The sequence below is a fragment of the Halichoeres trimaculatus genome, unplaced genomic scaffold, assembly GCF_033239565.1.
Source record: "Halichoeres trimaculatus isolate MK-OKI-2021-1 unplaced genomic scaffold, fHalTri1.1 fHalTri1_scaffold_14, whole genome shotgun sequence".
Classification (NCBI taxonomy): domain Eukaryota; kingdom Metazoa; phylum Chordata; class Actinopteri; order Labriformes; family Labridae; genus Halichoeres; species Halichoeres trimaculatus.
In genome coordinates this window covers 24,771,891-24,791,696 of record NW_027437192.1, presented here as the reverse complement: position 1 = coordinate 24,791,696, position 19,806 = coordinate 24,771,891, and the positions used below count along the sequence as shown (strand labels likewise).

Sequence of the window (19,806 nt, the reverse complement as noted above, 5' to 3'; positions counted from 1 at the left end):
TCTCTGTCTCCTGGATCCTGTCTGCTTACAGCAGGTGAAGTTCGTCCAATGTGGTGTTGGTGTCAAGTGTTAGCTCTGTTAGCCATGTCTGTGAATAGCATGATGCTATTCTGCCCTCTGGTATTCCCTCTGTTGCTGGGTTAGCACGGCTAGCTTGTCCATCTTATTGGAGATAGATCTTGCAATTACAATAACAATAAATGGAGGATTGATTGATGTCATCACTTCTTAGCTCACACCTGAGAACCAGCACATCATCCTCACCTCCTTCCCCTCACCTTATGGGAAGACATCAGGCCTTACACCAGTTAGCATTGACATGCTACAGGCTGCTAACAGCCGTGTTCACACGTAAATAATTCAGCCATGGTTACATGTAGGACCTCCAGACAAACACAGGAGAAAAAATAGGAAAAATATTCCTGAAGACACAACCAGTTTGGTGTCCATGACCAACAAATGAACCATACAAAGTAATGACCCGCTCCAAATGCAAAAATGACGAAAAAGAGATGAAAGGCTGCAACAGGCAGCCACACCAACAGGGCAGCGCCTACCAAAACATAATAACCCATGTCAAAACCAGATGGTTTTTGACTTGACTTTACCAACAAATGGACATAATGAGCAGAGCCAGACCAGAATTCAACAGGTTTGAGGTTTTACAGCTTAACAGAAATGAAGAAAGGCTTATCAGTGGAGTGGGCAGAGCAAGAACTCCATGGGCTCTCGACTCAAGCTGTCTGTCAGTCATGCGGCTTGCTGGACTGAACATGCGGTCTGTCTGACGTCCTCAGTCAACACGCAATGGAGCCTGGCGGAAGATCTAGTGTACTTGAGCAGTTAGTAGAGCAATAGAGCTAGATCAATACCCCACACATCAAAATAACAATAAAACCAAAAGAGGGTTATATCGTACGGTAGACATTTCTCCATCCCACCAGGAAATATATCATAATATTGCACAGCAATACCTAGAATAACATTCATATTCTAAATCATTTTGATTTAAATCAAGTCTTGTTTTGCCATCTGGGTTTAACTTTCAGTTTGTTTGAACTTCAAGAAAGTCGGGTTCTAAAAGAGCTCACAAACCCCTCGGGCAAAAAAAGTAGACACATTTATTACATGCTTTTTGGTTATCTCCTCTCTATTGTGTCTATTTTCCTGTCAATCGCACAAAGCAGCCTCTGACAGAGACAGATGGCTCTCTTTATGTGCAGCTGGGAGAAAAAAAAGAAAGAGTAAAACCTGTCTCTTGATCTGAATCCTGCAAGCAAACAAAAAGTAAAGTTTATTTCACACTGATGACTACAGAATAAATTGATCATCAGCAGATATCACCCTGACTTGTGGAGAGAGGGGCTGGCCTGCAGGAGTGCTACAGAGAAAATGATTCTCAGCCTAATTCTCTTATCTGCTGCTGATAAGCTGCACTGCAGATAATCAAGAAACACAATTGATAACCTGTTTCTCCTGCAGGCTGGGTTCTGCCTGCGTCCTCACAGCTACACAAAGCAAACTACACAAACTCTAATGTGCCTCCTAATGAGATGCCATCCTTCAGTGCGACTAAAAGCTGCCGTTTGAAGTTTTACTCTCCAGGAAAAGCATACGCTGACAGCAAGCAGACTGGGCCTGAAGCCATAAAGCCATAAGCACATGCAAATATGTAAGCACACATACGCACATGCATTAAATAATGTATGCACACCCACACATAGACACTCATTCAGAGGTGGAGCCTGAGCAAAAGGGAAATAGAGGTGAGTGACTCATCCCTGCAAAATCCACCTCACATGACTCCGGTTAAAAGCCTTTTTATGGAGCTCCACTGCTGTTAAATGATGCTAAGCCACACACACTGCATTAATCTGCAATAAGTCAGCTACAAATGATAACATTCATCAAACACAATGCCTCACTCTATTTTTAAAGAGCTGACTTGAAGGATTGTATTTCCCCACCTGTTCAAAAAGGTTTATTTCAAATGAATTGTTTTTATTTTTGTTTTCTGCAGCTGCATAACCAATATGCTAGGTGGCTAAAGGGGTTAGTATGCTACTTTGTGCAGCTTTTTCAGGCTCTACTGTTGAGACTTCATTAGCGCTGGAATCCTACAGGATCCAGATCCTTTCAGACTGAGACAAGTGATTTAAGTTGGTTCATCAGGATCAAAATCTTAATCAACTACATTTTACTTTGAATGTTTTCATTAACAGAGAGCTCACATAGTAAGGAAAGGGGCGTCTGCAGCGTTAGGGATTTGTGCATGTAACTATGGCTAAGTTGATTTTACTGTCTAGCTTTTGATTCTGCACAGTAAGAGAGAAAATCAAAAATGTCAAAAAGACAATCAACTTTGATGAATATTATTTTAACAGGTGAGTCAGTTGGTCCCACAGGAAGTTAAAGTCCATTTGGAAAGAAGGTGATGAAAAAACACAAGGAGCTCAGCAGCAGGCAGCTACATTAAAGGTCCCATATTCTGCTCCTTTTCTGCAGTTTAATATGGATCATCGATGTCTTCATGAAATGGTAGTAACATGTTTTGGTCCAAGAAGCCAATAAATCAAGCACAGCAGAACGCTCTGATTTAGTGGGTGTGACCTCCAAATGTAAATGAGCCACCGCTGATACCGCCCCACTCTTCTGCGTCACTGAGAGCGGCGCCACGAGCTCAGAGTGCACAATGTTTTGTAAACAGCGAAGCTCCTTTACCATAACAGGATCCTGATGAGAGTGCACAAACATGATCATATCACCCCCATCCTCCGTTCACTACACTGGCTTCCCATCCCCAGCAGAATTGAATACAAGGTTTCCCTCCTCACTCACCAATGCATCCATGGACATGCCCCCCCCTACCTCAATGAGCTTCTCACTCCACAACACTCATCACGCTCCCTCCGCTCTACTGACTCAAACCACCTCCTCCAGACACCCAGGTCTAGACTGAGGACCATGGGTGACAGGGCCTTCAGTGTTGCTGCACCCCGTCTGTGGAATGCCCTCCCTGATACCCTGAGGGCTCCACAGCCCACAGACTGTTTTAAAAGGAACCTTAAGACTTTCCTTTTTAACAAGGCTTTTGATTCTTCTTAGCTGTCGCTGTTTTAGATCTTTTTAACTGCCCTTTTTTTTAACTGGTAGCCCTTTGAGATCTTTTGATGTAAAGGGCAATACAAATAAAATTTATTATTATTATTATTATTATTATAACATTACAGGCTAAAACAACAGGCTAACCGCAGCTCAAGTTAGCATCCTGAAGCTAACACAGAGACAGGGGGGCACTGAGGAAAAGCTCTTACATCTGCTCCATAGCACACAGCTTTTAAAATACTCACATTTCCAGGGTCCAAGGTTTGTTGGCGGATGGTTGGTAATGCGCCTGGATTCAGGACCAGTCTATTCACTAGAGTTGGAAAAGCAGTCGGCCGTGAAGTGACTAGCAGACACATGCACAGTTTGAGTGCAGCTGGCACATTTCCTTGATAAATGAACTCTAGCCACTTAGTCTTGTCTTCTTCCAAGATGGGAAGCTTGTGCATGGAACTATGTGGCTGTTTACAGCCAAAAACAGCCACTCTCCTGTCCTCCACTCTCCAGATGCAGGGAGGGGGTTCGGGATATCTGCTCCGGTGGACCAATCAGGTCAGACTTGCTCCTGAAAAAAAGGGAATCGCTAACGTCGGCAAACCCCGGAAATTCCAAACAGCTCGTTTTAGGTCAGATTTTACATTCACAAGCACTACTACATACAGGTTTTGTCATTAAATGTCACACTGGGAGGAAAGCCAAAGACCCACAAATTTCACTAAAAGATTTCATAAAGTGATTTTTGCATAATATGGGACCTTTAACACAATTGCACCAGCAACAACGGCAAACATGAGTATGAGGATTTGGGGGGTCATGGGACCACTGCTGAGCTTCTGTGTAGAGTAAATATAATTTTTTAAGAGGAGGGTGATGAGTGCATGAAGATGATGCACCAGGTCAGCAAACTGAGCTGTGCATGCTCTTTATGTATAGGTGGAAATGTTGTATAAAGGTGTGTTTTAGAGGCTGACATTTTCTCAGAAATCCTGCAGATTTCACATGGGATGGGAGTCAACTTTACTTTTAATCATGTGATTGAATAGGATAAAAAGTCAATAGGAGCAGACAGGAGTGGGAACCAATCAGGAAGATAAAATATAATATGTTACATGCACTGAGATTTTGTAGTTTGTTTCCAATAAGCCTACACTGTAATACTTGTGGGGAAAAAAACTACACTTCCCAGAAGCCATCAGTAATCTAAAAAGGAATGGGGAGAAAATCAAATCAAATTCAAAGGAGCAGGAATCTTTCTGAATGGTAGCGGGAGTCATTTTACCAGGAGTGGGATGGGACAAGAGTGAATTCTCACTTGTTTCACTCTCTAGTGTAAATTAATTTGGTGTGTACCTTTTTTTTTGCACCTACTGCAAATGTTGTATATAAGCAGGCGTTTGTGCTGTGAATTTCTGGTTGAAACTGTTCGTGCTGAAAATGACCAAAAGGGGAAATGTGATGCTGGCTGTAGTGCTGAACAGAGCAGACTGACAGTGTGTCACTCAGACAAACAAAGAGACATAATGAGAGGCACAGTGTAAGCCGGTGTACAGGCCTCTCTCAAGTTGATTTTCATTGATTATTGTGAAGAATCCAATGAGCCCAGGGCGCTGTGAATCTTTGATGCGTTCCTTGACTTTTTGCCTCTGCCTGACCCACAGGGACAGCACTCTTTATGTGCTCTGGGACCTTGGGATTAACTCATTAAGCACGGTCTAAGATATACTTTACACAATGGCGACAAAAACTGAGTTACTGATGTTGAAACCAATAAATGCTCATAAACTAAAAGCAGCTTTTTTTGCCAGTGGTTATTAAAACATGAGAAACCTGTGCAGAGTGCATCATGAGATTTTTAGACTAAAAATCCCCAATCATGGTCAAGCTGGATGCAACAGCCAAAGAGCTCTAAGAGCTACATCCCAGTGTCAAAAACAGGTTCCTTCATATTTTTTGGTACAACACTACCAGTTACATCTGTTGTACTCTGTAGTTTCATCTCTGCAGAGGTTCACGTCAGGCTGCAGTGGAGGCTCAGGCTGAACCCGAGGAGCAACATTAGATGTTGAGAAATGAAGCCAGAGTTTAAGTGCAAAAAACTGTCGAGGCTGACTCAAAAAGCCCCTGGGCCCCATTTCATGTTCAAATCCTGATACAAAAATAATGGTTAAAGTCTTGTGCTCATTCTCTATTCATGACAACTGGGGCCTGTTTTTTTTCTTTTTACACAACCTCCCCTTAAAGTTGCACGGTTTGGTTGGTGGACTGTACTGGCTGCCTACAAGGTATCAACACAGCTGATCCAGTCACCCAACTTAACCTCTCTGCAGTGTTTGCCTGGTTGGTTGGATATTTTTCATCCAAGAATGGACAAAGACTATTGATTTCTCTGTGGTTCCAAACAAAACATGTCATCCAAGAAGTCAAAAGTCCAAGGTTTCTCAGGAAGAGCAAAAATATCAATACAACAGGATCTGAATTACACTTTGTGGCAGGTTAACCTTTCAAGGCACACCTGGCTTATTAACTCATTGTAAATGTTTGTCACGTGTGTTCATTTGTTTGATTGTAAATACATCAGAGGAGTGTTGTAAGGATTTTACAACAAGATTAACACCAACTGTGGTAAAAAGAAGACCAGTGAAGTATCTGGTTGTGAGTCTGTTGTGTGTAACTAATGCTGAGGTAACAAACATAACCAACCTGATCTAATCTAATGGTTTCTTAGCTGCTTGTATGAAGCCTAATGCTTTACAAATGGCTACAAAGCCACTATAAGAGTATTAATCAGGCTCCAGACAGCACCCATCACCAGTTGAGGTAGTTTATTGTAGAAAAATGGTTTTCATTAGTCCAGGGTTCCACCGACAGATCATCTAAACAAACTTAACCATCGCTCCTCGCTAACTCTGCAATCCTAAGGCTCAAATTTCATTTTGAGTTTTATTTGCCACCTGCCCGTTTGAGGTGTACTTGATTCTTTGCTGAGTTAAGTGCTCTGCCATTTCAGTAAGAGCACTTAACATCTGACTCAAGCTGTGTCTGATATAAGATTCATATCATGTACAAAGAATACACTCTTTTGAGTGGATGGTGGGTGTAAATAAAAGACCCTGCACATTTGTGCTTATATCATTTTTCCTGTTCTTCCATCTGTGACAGGAAGCCCCAAGGCTCTACTTTTGCAACAAGTCCAACTCTGGCTAAAACAGAGAGCTTTAAGACTGTCTCAACATGGATAAATAAAATCAAATATGTAATTTGGTAAAATATACAGAGAGCAGATGGATGGAGAAGAGATAGTGTCTTGGATTAAGCTGGTTATCAGCTGTGCATGTGTGATACCAGACCACTGATTAGGTTGAAGCTACCTGCAGCTACACTGAGAATTATAAAGGTCACCTGAAAACCTGGAGGCATCTTCACTTACACATCCCAAACATGCACTTACTGGCCATTATGACATGTGTTATCACAGTGTTAAGAGCAATATTAAATAATCCAGCAATAAAACCCGACAGCATGGCTCCTTGGACTGTTAACAGTTTGTCACAGCTTTGCCAGAAACAGTCTTTCTCACTACAGGCAGTTTGACTCATGGTAGTGGCACAAGCACAGGTGTTATCATAACATTAATGATGGCTGTGTTTACATCCTGGCAGTGTCGCACAGAGGGGCCTGAGACAAAAACAGCTAAATCAGTTACCCTTCCGTTTTTAATTTCATATTTGACAGCTGTTCCTCCTGCTTCTATGGTAAATCAACATGAACCCAAAATAAAACATCCATTGATGTGTTATCTGTGTTAGAGCTATGAAAACTAACCCCTTAGAGTTCCCAGCATTTCAGTTTGACTTGTTATGAACAGAGAAGGTGTTACTGTCTCTCTGAGGTGGTAAAACCTCAGGGGCAGGTGTCAACATAACACTAAAACATGATTGATATGAGCCAACACTCACTCAGGTCTGATCAGCAGGATCAGTAAAACCATCTGTGGAGAAACAAGGATGGCAATGACAAGAGTCCTGACCCAGGGATTTCTGGTAATTATCTCACAGTACAGACTCTCAGAGTGATAGTCAGTTTAGGGGGGGCTTCTGGTGTAGCTCATTTTGATTAGCACTGAAGGACTCCCAACCATGCTTTTTTCTTTGTTTACAGCCTGAGTTGTTGTTGTTCCTTAGGTGATGTCTAGAACTGTGGCGATTGCTCTAAGACTGCAAGGGAAGCTCAGCTTCCCCTAAAATGTTCCACAAAAAAGTGGTGATATGTACTGCTGTGTGTACATTTCATTGACAAAATATACGCTACAATTCCTGGCGTCTTCTGACTTCAGCGGGGAAGCGTAGAGTGGGTTGTTCCACTGTGGAAACTGGACGGTCATTGGATAAACACTGGGCTTTGTCCCACCCATCGGACGCTCAGCGTCTCTGGGGGTCTATGAGGCAGTGGGCTGGCCTGGACGCTGGGCTTCTGCATGATGATTGGATGATCTGTCTGAGGCTGAATCCCTTTTTGATTGACAGTAAAATGAGCCAGTCAGCGATCTTGAAGTATAACCCTCCACCAGAGCATCTTCTGAGTTTTACAGTCAGTTGTTCTGGACTGATCTGTAGGCTCTATCGATCCCCAGCGAGTTACCTTTCTTAAAAACGACGAGTGCTGTGTTTGAATATTTTCTCTCTTTTCACCAATGAGCAGCAACAGCTACAGCTGCGGAGCGTCTCCCCCTGTCACTCACACTTACAGCCTGTCGTTGTCTATCGTAGCAGCTCTAGCTGCTAGCAAGCTGAGGGTAGAATTTACGTTTAAATAAATAAACAAATGTATGACGTAGGCCGGAAAAAGAAATGAGCCTCCCCTCCTTGACTGACCAGCAGCCGCCACTAGTCAGGTTTTGTTCGCTGCAATTGCATGGAGATGCCTAGTTGTCCCAGATGACCAAAGATGCAATGAAATACTTTATCCATCCCCCACTATCTGTACATTATCCTGCTTTTTACCCAGCTACTGATTTCAGCATTTTGGCAAAAAAAACCCAACTATTAACAGATTGTTTTACTGATTTAAAATTATTCCAGTTTTTCAAATATAGCCCATAACAAAAGATTATTTTCTTCCTCATAATAATACATAGCTAACGTTACAGTAAGGGCAATGAAAAACAAAAACAGAGAATGGGTTTGTCTCACCTTGTTGACAACTCTACGGTGTGAACAAGCAGAACCTTTGGCCTCTTGCGTTGCTTGTGTTAGTGAAACTTAATCACCGTCTTCAAGTTGTCGTCAAAGGTTTTTGACTAATCAGAATCAAGCATCTTACACGGATGCAAAATCAGTGACAAAGCCCAGTAATAATGGAAAATAGCCCACTACTCGGACTAAATCCAGAAACAGGAACACTCTGGGTACCAGTAATGGTGTAATTTACTGACAGGTTCTGTAAATAATGGTCAAAACAGCCCTGATCAAGACTACTTTTCACTACTGTTCCAAGATACCTGCTTTTTCTTCCTATGTTTTCTTATTACTCTTCAACTTTATGCTTGAACTCCACAACAATTCCAACAAAAGTACATTATTTCAGTGGTTAGCTGTAGAGTGGTATGAGAAGTTGCATAAAAACTAAAATGCAGACTATTAACTGAAAAGAAAAAATGTGAATTTATTTAAAAATTAGTTGTGTCCAGTATTTTCTAATGTGTCTGTTCCAGGAGCTTGGGATAATTTCCAAAAGGAGTGGTTGAAAAAGCAAGAGATTGAATTAGGGATAAAAAAGTTTTAGAAAATTGGAAATAAACTATTGAGGAAGAACTTTTCTTTCTTCTTTCTAAGAAGAAAAAATATGATTAGTCAGAGTTTATTACACAAAGCGTAAATTACAAGAAATCTTGCAGCAGGGGCAACTTAGCCTGCTTCACCTGCTGCCACTAAGACCCAACCCTGGATAAGTCACACAGCAACAGTGTTCTACTGAAACATCCATAAATTAAACTATAATACATTTATTAAGCGTGAGACCTGAGCTATTCTCTATTTACAGATCCTCAAACACGTCAGAGGAGATGTCTCATGAGTTGACCTTTCCTGGTCAATTATTTTCTCATTCCCACTCATGTGTCATGACTACCACAACAAAGGAAGTGAAATTTCGCACATGCCGTTAAGGCTCATCATGAGTCTAGTATGTCACTATAGCAACATAGCAGAGCCATGATAGGGTTGGAGGGTCTCTAGTACTTGCTTTGATGCAAAACAAGACCATTTCACTCTTTAATCAAATCAGAGAAAATGCAAACGCAAAAATACACACTGACACGGTTACTCTGTTTCAATCTGTTCATCTCTCTCTCTCTCTCAAAAAAAAAGTAACGCCTCAGAGGTTAATCCAACCATCTGAGGCATCTCTGGATAAAAAAAGATTTCTTGAGTGTCTTATCTGAGGTAGTGAAGGATAAATAGGTGAAAAGGGAGGATAAATAAATAAAATGCCAAATGGACAGTGTGTAGACGGATGGAAGACAGTTAAGTGGTTTGAGCCAATTAGAGAGGGAAAGTGGAGAGATCCAGAGCGCTTCCAGACACCAGATGGACTGAAGAGTGCTGGCGTCACAGCGGTAACAAAAAGACTCAGGAGAAAGGAAGGAGGGGAGAGGGAGGAAAGGAGGAGACTGAGGCTAAGAATAGTAGTACAACCTCGGGCCAGCACAATCAGTCGGCTCTGCCTGCTATTTTTTACTTTACTACTGAGCCAGCCCATGTCTCCCATTTTTCTTTAACCTTCTCTTATTGAATACTCATTATTCAAATCCAAGACTATTCTTTACCTCCCCTGCAAACAAATCAGTGCAATCCTGTAAAACAGTGCATTCCTATCCTGTGCATGTTAGTTACAGCACCACCATGTGCTCCTGCTTCAAAAGCCAAACATCCTCTGAGAGCAAACGAATCAATGCTGCTTCACACCCTGGATCAAACACCGCAGAGAACAGAGTGAGTGCTGTTCTTCTGATCCTGTCTTCCTCAGAGCTGCTTTACTGGCAAGGGTTAATCCTTGAGAGGTTCCACTGGGAACTCTTACATACTCCTCAAGGGGGATGGATTTCAAGGACGCACATGACAGACAATGGATTTATAGGTTTGGATATATGTGACAAGTAGCTGCAGGAGTCACAAGTGAGCAGACTTACCACAGTCTCATCAGGAAATGGTGCTCCATGTCTTCAGATAGAAACGTCCGGCTGAATGAGTCACTCTGGAGCACTCTGCAGAGCAAAGGAAGCAAGAAAAGATCAGGGAGGCTCAAACTGCAACAGACAACCCATAAACTAATTCATGGGAACACAGTCGTACCTGGCAGGGAACGTTTAGCTCAGTCTCCCGCTGTCATTTCTCTACACTGCTTCCCTCCCTCTGTCATAGGAAAAAGCTTTAAGCTGTAAAATAATCTGCCTGAAAATGCAACGTTGTGTAAAAATGTGCAGCTGTGACCGACTGAAACAAGACTTTCTCCTTCAACTACACTAACACTACAGCCCTCCTGCATTTTTAGAGTCTTGGTTCATAAAAACAGAGACATCATGAAGATCCAAAGAGAACGCAGGGTAAGCTATGGAAAGAAGAGTTTTGCAGAAGATACAGCAAGGAGAGAAAAAGAAGAGGCGATGACAGGGAAGCTAACAGCTTAATTGAGTGTATGCTGCGTCCAATTACCTCTCAAAGGTAATCCTCAGACTTCAGAGGAGGAAAGAAGCACACACTGTGTCTTGCACAAAAATTATCGTGTGTCATGTGTTGTGGGAGAATGTGCGTATGTGGCCTACCTGTGTTCTTAAAAATGAAGATAATTAGACAAAGCAAAGAACTCAGCGTTGTGCATTCGTCCTTGCTGTGTCTGAATTAGTTGAATGTCAAATGCTTCTGAGCTAACTGTGATTTGTGTTGGAGGGCGTTCCACACACTTTATTACCCGTACATTAACATTCACATTATGCCAGTGTCTGCATTTAGCTCTTAGCTTTAGCTCCCTGGGCTTTCCTTTCATTTTATGCCTCATTATAGCAAACGCTCACGCTCAGCATGTGTTACTTCAAGGCTCAGTGACAGCAGCAGCCAATATACATCAGAGTAGGGTTTCCACCTTCAAGGCAGAAAAATACAACACCCCCAGCAGTAAGGGGGGGTGATGGCCCTACCACCAATGGCCTAATGGTAGAAAGGGGCACCAGCTGTGGTAGTTCATTACTCCAAGTTTTGTGTTGCAAATTGTGCTAACATGACTTTTTATTTCAATATATAAGAATTTGAGCCTGACCGATTAACCGGGCGGGCCGATTAATCGGGCGGGCCGCTTATGCCTGTCACCGATTAATCAGTATCGGCCAAAATGTAGCCGATTATAAAAATTTTTGCTCCACAGAGATTCTGTCGCTCCTGCCCCTGTGTGTCTGTGTGCTGGGCTGCACGCTGCCCAAGTGCCCTCCCCCTCTGTCCACCATTATCTAGTGTAAGACTATAATACAGTGTTTTAACTTCCTGTAAGTTGCTCATTGTGTTTACATTTTTATTTCTTTTTAATACTTACTGTGTTTAAAGTTTGATTTATTTATTTATCATTGTGTTTACACAACAGTTCTTATGTTGACAGTTTTATAATTAAAGTTTAATTTAATAGTGTTCTGTCTCTGTCTTGAATCATATGGGTATTATAACAATTTGTGTTCATATACAGTATATATCCCGTGTATATCAATGAATTTATCATATATATCAGCCGATATATATCGGATACCGGTCGACATATCGGATATTGGCCGATATATTGGATATCTGCTTTTTTTGCCCTCGGTATCGGTATCGTCCCGAAAAATCCCATATCGGTTGGGCTCTAATAAGAATTCTTAAGGTGTTTTTTTTTTTTGATTCCATCCATCTGTCTTTTTCTTGTTTTCTCTAAAATCATGGATGGTACTAGTTATCAATATTGTATTGAACTTTTTCATGTTGTATTTAATGTCTGAATTCTTGATGTATTGATGAGAAATAACCTATCAAAGAAAACATATTGATTACAACGTTAGAAAGAAAATGAATTATGCATAGAAAATGCTTAAAAATAGTTAGTGCCTTTTCAAAATCTCATTCTGCTGATTAATAGAGGGATTATCAGCCTACATCATCATAAAGATGCACACGCATCTTGACCACAGAAGCAGCATTAAGCTTTCATTCATTCAAACAAGTTAGCGTTTTTTAAACACTAAATTCAACCTGTTATCAGCATTAAAATGTACAGTTGTTCTGTGGTCAGTTTTTAGAAACGATACTATACAACAGAGGCAACGTCTATCAAGTTTTGACAATCAAAGAGCAACTGGTGTTTTGGAGTTAATAGCGACCATGCTAACTGCTGACTCTCAGCCACAGTATCAGTAATTAACAGGCGAGAGTCACCAGTTAACAGGGTTTCACTTTACACTGAAACACCAGTGACGTCTGCGGCTGTGTAACTCAATGTGCAATCATTATTCAACCTCAGGTTTGACCATAAACAAGAAATATTAACTGTTGGTTTTAAAAATACAGATTTGACTTTGTTTATTTACTGAAAAAGTTTGTTTTTCGGGTCGAGATTGTGAGCAAACATGGACTCAATATAGAGAGTAAATAATGACAGAAACAGATTTTATTATTAAATTTACATTACTAATTATTTTGTAAATTTTAACCAGTCTGTTAACCCTGAAATACACTACCATTAATACAGGCACAGACCTGTTTACCTCTGATTTCCTGTAACCCAATTAATGATGAGCTCTTATTCCATCCTTAAAATCAACCAATAAACTGCTGCTATTAGTGGGCAGAAGGGAGCCCATGTTGAAACAAGCAGAATGATGCTGCGTTCAAGGCAAACTGATAATAGGGGAAAATTCACATCCCGTATTGATTCAAAACACGATGTTTAAGTGTGAAATTTTATATTTTAGGAGACTGGTGGCAACCCTACATCAGAGTAAATTCATCTTTAAGATGACTGGATACATGCCTACAATTCCCAAAAGCCCCAGTATGAGTCCATTTCAATTTTAGCACTGTATCACCTGCTAATTATGTCTTGCTAAGCTAAACCAAGTTTTGCCTTATGACAGTACATCCTGTGATCTCAGAAGCTGCTAATGCGCATTGTGCAACACGAGGCGCACTACCCTTGCAAATCCTACACAGAGAACCTGCCACTGTCGCCTGTCAAGCAGAGCATGGCAGATGCTCTTACGGGCCCATTGATTTGCCCAAAAGTATGTGTGTGTCCATGTGAGAGTGTCTGTGTGTGCATGGGTGTGATGTGTCGCTAGCTAGCTGCAGAGATAATTAGAACACAACTCTTTTGCTGTCCCTGCAGGCCACTGATCCAGCTGCTTTCATCTAATATAGGTCAGCTGTGACAAAGCCCTCAGCATGGACACTGATCAGCTCTGCAAGCTCCCTCTCACACTAAATATGCAAGTCAACTCATACACAAACACACATGGAGACATGCACCCGTGCGTGAATGTTAATACTGCATATACTTAGAGTTCACACAGGCACACACACAGACACGCAGATGTAGGTAAGAAACACAACATCCCTGTTGGCGGTCACAACGGGTGTTCACGTTCAGATAGGCTCACCATGTTACAGCTTTATTTAACCACCAGTTTCCAGCAACTTCTGACAAACAAACTGCCCATTTTACAAACACACTCCTTGCTTTTCACAGCAAAAGAAATTATTGCCAGACACAGCTGCTGCAAATTCATTTGCTTGCTCACAAATTAATACCAGACTGCAAATAATCTTTTTATGTGACAGTGAGTAAGCTTGTATAATAGTGTTGTAGACGAAGAATTACAATAGTTTAACTTCATTTGTGGAGCAGTGATGTAATAGATACAGCTGCAACACAAATATGAACTGGATGCTACAAGGTAGCATTAACTGAGTTAACTTAGTGTACCAACTGTCCAGCACCCATCAGACTAACAGGAAGTTTTCTAATATAGAGAAACTTTAATCACAGGGACATGAGACAGGGTCTGCATTTGTAAGCTTTCAATTTATTTTGCAGGTATATGAACTGGAAAACTCGTAAACCGGACTGCTACAACATAGACAATTGGCTAATAGACTTTCTGGATTTGATTTCAACAGAGAGTGCAGCTTCAACCCTGAGTTATAACAATTGGGACGACCCATGGACATTCATCAGGGGAATGTTTAAAATGATATGATGAATTGTAAACAATATGAACTGTATATGATCTTTTGTTCACGGCTGTATTTAAATTATAACTATAAATTGTAACAGTGATGACTCCTGCCCCGCAGCCAACCCCCCCCCACCCCCTTTGTACAGCCATCCATGCTACATAGCACATGGAGATGGTTGTTTTGTTTTGTGTTGTCCTAACCCCCTTTGTGTGTGTGTGTGTGTGTGTGTGTGTGTGTGTGTGTGTGTGTGTGTGTGTGTGTGTGTGTGTGTGTGTGTGTGTGTGTGTGTGTGTGTGTGTAATGAGTGTACTGTCATTTTTGTTTTGTGTAAATTAGTAAAAAATGTAAATATATGTACATGTAAAAAAAATGCATGTATATAAATGTCTGAAAAAAAAGTGTGTCAATAAAATGTAAAGTGATAAATAGTTGATTCTGATTGGTCAAAACCATTTGATCAATCGTAAATAGCTGACAAACAGTCATATCAAAAGACCAGAGGCTGGTGCAGCTAGGGCTTCTAATGTGATACTGTTTGCCCCCAAAATCTGCAACCCTGTGACCTTGACTGCATTTAGAAAAGAGTTGTGCTAAATTTCACCTTTTTCCCAAGTTTTTTCAAACCCTAAGACCACAGGGCTAGTCCCAATTTAAATTTGGGTTTAAACCAAGGAGCAACATCCAGTTTAGAAAAATTAAACCTATGAAAGTTGCTGTTCATTAAGAACCTTCATGAGGCTGGCTGCAGAAAGACTGGGAATCCTGCACACCAAGCCAAAATACTGACATCTGTGGGAGTAAAATGCCTATTTACAGCCTGCTTCAGAAAAAGGGCTAAATTTTGAAAAAACCCTAATATTGCTATTAGCACACTGTATAGGGGGTGAATTTTTTCGACTTTGCAGTTTAGAAGGTATTAGGATCATCTGATTATCTAATCAGAGAAACAGCTAAGGTCACAATATGGTCATTCAGTATGGTCGCAGCCGATGATTGGCTCCATTTCGCATGGACTACGTCCATATTTCATTCAGTCTATGGTTTAAACAGCTAGCAAAGTAGCTTCTTCAGAAAATCCCTGGAGGAAACCGTAACTTTTGTGTAAACACTGACTGATATGCCTCCTAATGCTTTGAGTCGACAATGAGTTTGGATGTTGTTCTTTCATGGCACACTTTTTTTTTTTTTTTCAATTCCAACTGAGTAATCATTTCTAAACTTCAAATTGAGTTTTGGTTCAGTTTCTTTTTATTACTTGAGCTGGTAAATGGCTATTAATAGAAATAGGTGATCATGCTTGGACCGTCACACATTTTTGTCGAGGTCCTGCTCATCCTGTTTGGGTCCTAGGGCTGAAATGTCACACAGCATCATAACACCATGGAGCCTTTTGAAATCTCAGTCTGTGATGCCTTCATGTGACTTTTCTGTTTATTCTTTCTCTTTTTTTCCTTTCTCAACATGACTAAAAGAACAAATCTGTTTGAGCTCTGATTTCTTGGAAACATCTGTGAGACTCATCTGCATAACCTCTAAAGATGCAGAGAAAGCTCCAGCTTTACAGGATATCCAAATATTTTGTGGACACTTCTTGAATAGCAGACTAAATACAAATGATTTTTGGGGTTTCATCATCTGCTCTGTCACACCACCTTTTGTATTATAGACAGTAAACCTGTTACTTGTGCTGACAGGATTATTGGTCATCAGGTGTTGCCCTTATGAGGTGTGCATGCCAGAATGTAAACTAAAGAGCACATAGGGAAGTAAAAAAAGATTCCTTTCCCTCCCTTTTTCTCTGCAAACCTGACTTTATTTCACATTTATGAAGTGACACTGGAATGCAAAGTGTTGTTTCAGGCTGACTGCTTCACCTCCACCTCAGGGGCTTTGTTAAACCCAGAGTATTGATGACCAGCTCAACAGGAAAAAAGCAGTATAGTCTTCTTTCTGCTTTACTACAGTGGGTTTGTTAATGGGACAATAATTGGTGCAAATTAGAAAGCGACCAAGTAGTGTCGTAGCCTTTGGGATGGCTTGATTGAGAGGCCTACGCAATGTCGCATTGCGGGCCATCCATGCATTCTCTTGACTCTAATCACCACTTTTCTCCCTCATTCAGCCTCTCTTGATTTTTTCTCCCTGTGTATGCCCCAAGAATGCAAAGCTAGCAAGTGGGATCGTGCAGGGCTTTTAACAACTGCAGCTATTTATGCAAATACAATCAATATTTGATAGTTCCCTTCTCCACTAACTCTCCCTCTTCCTCTCCTGTTTTTCACTTCCTCCCTCCATCTCTCTCTAACAAGAGGCTGCGGTAGGGGCATTAATTAGGGCCAGACATGCGCCAAGGATTCCCCACAGGGCTGAGCTGTACACCCAGTTCACACCAGGGCCAGAAGAGGACAGGTTTGGACTGACCACTGCAATCCGGAAATGATGAGGGAGTTTGGAGGCAGCATTGACTCAAAGTCATCCACAGCAGGTTGGCTAATGGCTGTATTGAACACCATGCAAAATAACAAGAGACACAAATGTATCCAAAGTAATTATTTCAACAACAAAACAACAAGGTCTTAATATCACTTTAAGTATTTCTCTCTTTTCTTTTTTTATCTGACATAGCTGGAGTGTTCCCACTGGAAAACAAACCAAATCCTTTTAAATAAATTTGACTTACTGTATGGTTTAGTGTGACTCTTTTGAATGGTACGACTTCAAAAGATGTAAAATTATCTTACAGAGTGACTTAAAGTTCAGAAACTATGATAGTTACTTTATTACTAAAAGAATACTGTTGTAAATAAATACTTAAGTAGACAGTATTTCTTGCTTGGTGTTTTTTTCATTTAGTTTTTATCTTTTCAATTAATCTTCTCCTTTCATAAATTCAATAATAAACTCTTCCTTTTATTACTTTGTCTAAATAAACTGCATATTTTCATATAAAAGAAGAACAACCTTACACTCACCTGTTTTGAATCTGAATACCTGATATTGACCTGTGGTCAATATACAGTGTGTGTATATATATATATATATATATATATATATATATATATATATATATATATATATATATATATATATATATATATATATATTAGGGATGCACGATATTGAATTTTTGCTGATATCTGATATGCTGATTTATCGACACCCCTTTAGGCCGATACCGGTAATCACAAGTTTGCTTGTTTTTTTTGTCTGTAAAGAAAGCTATCCTGTACTGGAATTTATATGTTACTCTTATTGTGACGGTCTTATTTGTTGTCATGTCATGTCATTATTTTCATCTCTTTTTTTTGTCATTTTTGTATTTGGAGTGGATCATTACTTTGTATGGCTCATTTGTTTGTCATGGACACCAAACTTTTTGTGGCTTTAGCAATATTTTTACTACTTCTTCTCCTGTGTTTGTCTACAGATCCTAAATGTTACCACGACTGCATTGTTTACATGTGAAATCAGCTGTTAGCAGCCTGTAGCATGCCAATGCTAACTGGTGCAAGTCCTGATGTTTTCCCACAAGGTGAGGAGAAGGAGGTGAGGGTGGCGTGCTGGTTCTTAGGTGTAAGCTTAGGAGTGACAACATTGACCTATACGTCCATTGTTATTGGGAATGTAAGATCTATCTCTCCACTCAGATGGACAAGCTAGCTGTTCTAACCAGCAACAGAGGGAATACCGGAAGGCTGGAAGGCAGAGTAGCATCATGGCCAACAAAATATATATATATATATATATATATATATGATGGCCTAGGCCCCATAGGCTTACAAGACACTGTAAGTTTGTGCATCATTATAAACTCAGAGTGTCTTGTAAGCCTAAAAACTCCAACTCTAGCTTCAACTTTAATCAATATTTGTACATTGTGTGCCTGAAAATGTAAATAAATGATTTGGATATGAGTAATTCACTGCTTGAAAATTGATCGACAATGCACTGAGCTATGAATACTTTAATTTTAATTACGGACACGCATCAGGAGATGCTACCCCTCTTCTACGTGGCAGCAAGGTTGACTCATTACTCCTATGAGCTACAGCAATGCAGGCAGCACATGTGTTTACATATACTGCACAGAGTTTTCCCCTATGAAGCAAACTAAACGATATCTGAACACTATTAATTAAGAGGATTGTTTGTTTCCAAATGACAATCTTTAATTCCCTGATATGCTGCTGGGATGTCGATGTCAGAATGGTACACTGACAGCTTTGTTGTTCATGTACATTCAAAGTACATGACTGACTCCCATGAATAAAATCCATCATCTGAAAACTTTAATTATGCATTTCTGAGACAAGATCGGCCAAGAGATAAAATGAACCACAGGCAGGCTCATCAGATGGGTCTACATGGCTGCCATCTTGGAAAGCGATTCTTTGCCATCTGATTTCACATTAGAGCACAGCCAAGATGATAAAACTTTACACTTTAGGCTGTTTGTTTGTCCTGGAAGTTTGAGCATGCTCCCCATGTAAAGAGGCAAGAGAGGCAGCAGTGCTTGTTGCTGGTTCGACTCCTGGCCAGGTTGCCCAAAAGCACTGGCAGACTTAAAATGTGCTTGGAGGAAACAAGTGCAATCTGGGTATCTTCTGACTGCTGATGTTACTAAAGTGGTTTCTACCCTGAGTTAGGATAAAAGTGAAATAGGGAGTTCCTGATCCCTAGTATCAGATACAGGACTTTGGCATTTTTAATGTATCAATGTGCGGCATTGCTGATTTACTCATTCAATCATTATTGTGAGACATCACTGAGCACAATTTGCTGCCAAACCCTGTTGCATCAGTGTAACCCAGCACTCTAAGTGCACCCAACCTCGTAAAGTTAAAGATAAAATAATAAGATAATTTAAAGTAAATTGATGTGAAACAGTAGCCACACTTAAACACACGAGAGCACAACTAGACACATTACAGCAATATCATCTGCTTTACAGCATCCTACAGTTACTCTTCAGGGACATACGGTTCAAAAGGGCAAAAACAAACAAATGTTTAACAGTCTGCTACTCTAGCATTAGCAACTCTGTGGCTTCATAACCAGAAGCATGAAAATATGTCAAAATAGAATGTCAAAACAGTCCAACAGCCATATGTGAAAGCATTTATGGACTACAACTGAGGTCAGTTCAAGTTGTAACTTGGTTTATGGCAAAATAAACTTTTCATGGAAAGGAGACAAAAACATGAGGTAGTCACGGTAGTGCCTAATATTTATACTTGTAGTCTCACACTGTCTCGGGAGAGTTGTGTTCAGGGCAGCCTTGGATTTAAGTGTGCTGTATTGTTTGCACACAAATTCAGGGGGTCTTATAGAGGAGAGCATGTAAAATACATGAGATGACTGTAACATCAAAACAAGCTGGACCAAGTTAAATGGAATCAATAAGCTCAAGACACAATTTATCTTTTTTTTTTCTTTCATTTTTACTATTCAT

General features: G+C 40.5%; 1 protein-coding gene across 5 annotated transcripts in view; it reads right to left on the bottom strand.

The window, feature by feature from the left end:
* The window catches only part of dlgap3 (discs, large (Drosophila) homolog-associated protein 3), a 208,292-nt gene that overhangs the window by 85,719 nt on the left and 102,767 nt on the right, over positions 1-19,806 (bottom strand). For all 5 annotated transcript variants that reach the window (XM_074686306.1, XM_074686304.1, XM_074686307.1 and 2 more), the window contains one exon: positions 10,292-10,366. The gene's annotated coding sequence lies outside the window, so the exon portion shown is untranslated. The remainder of the gene's footprint in view (positions 1-10,291; positions 10,367-19,806) is intronic.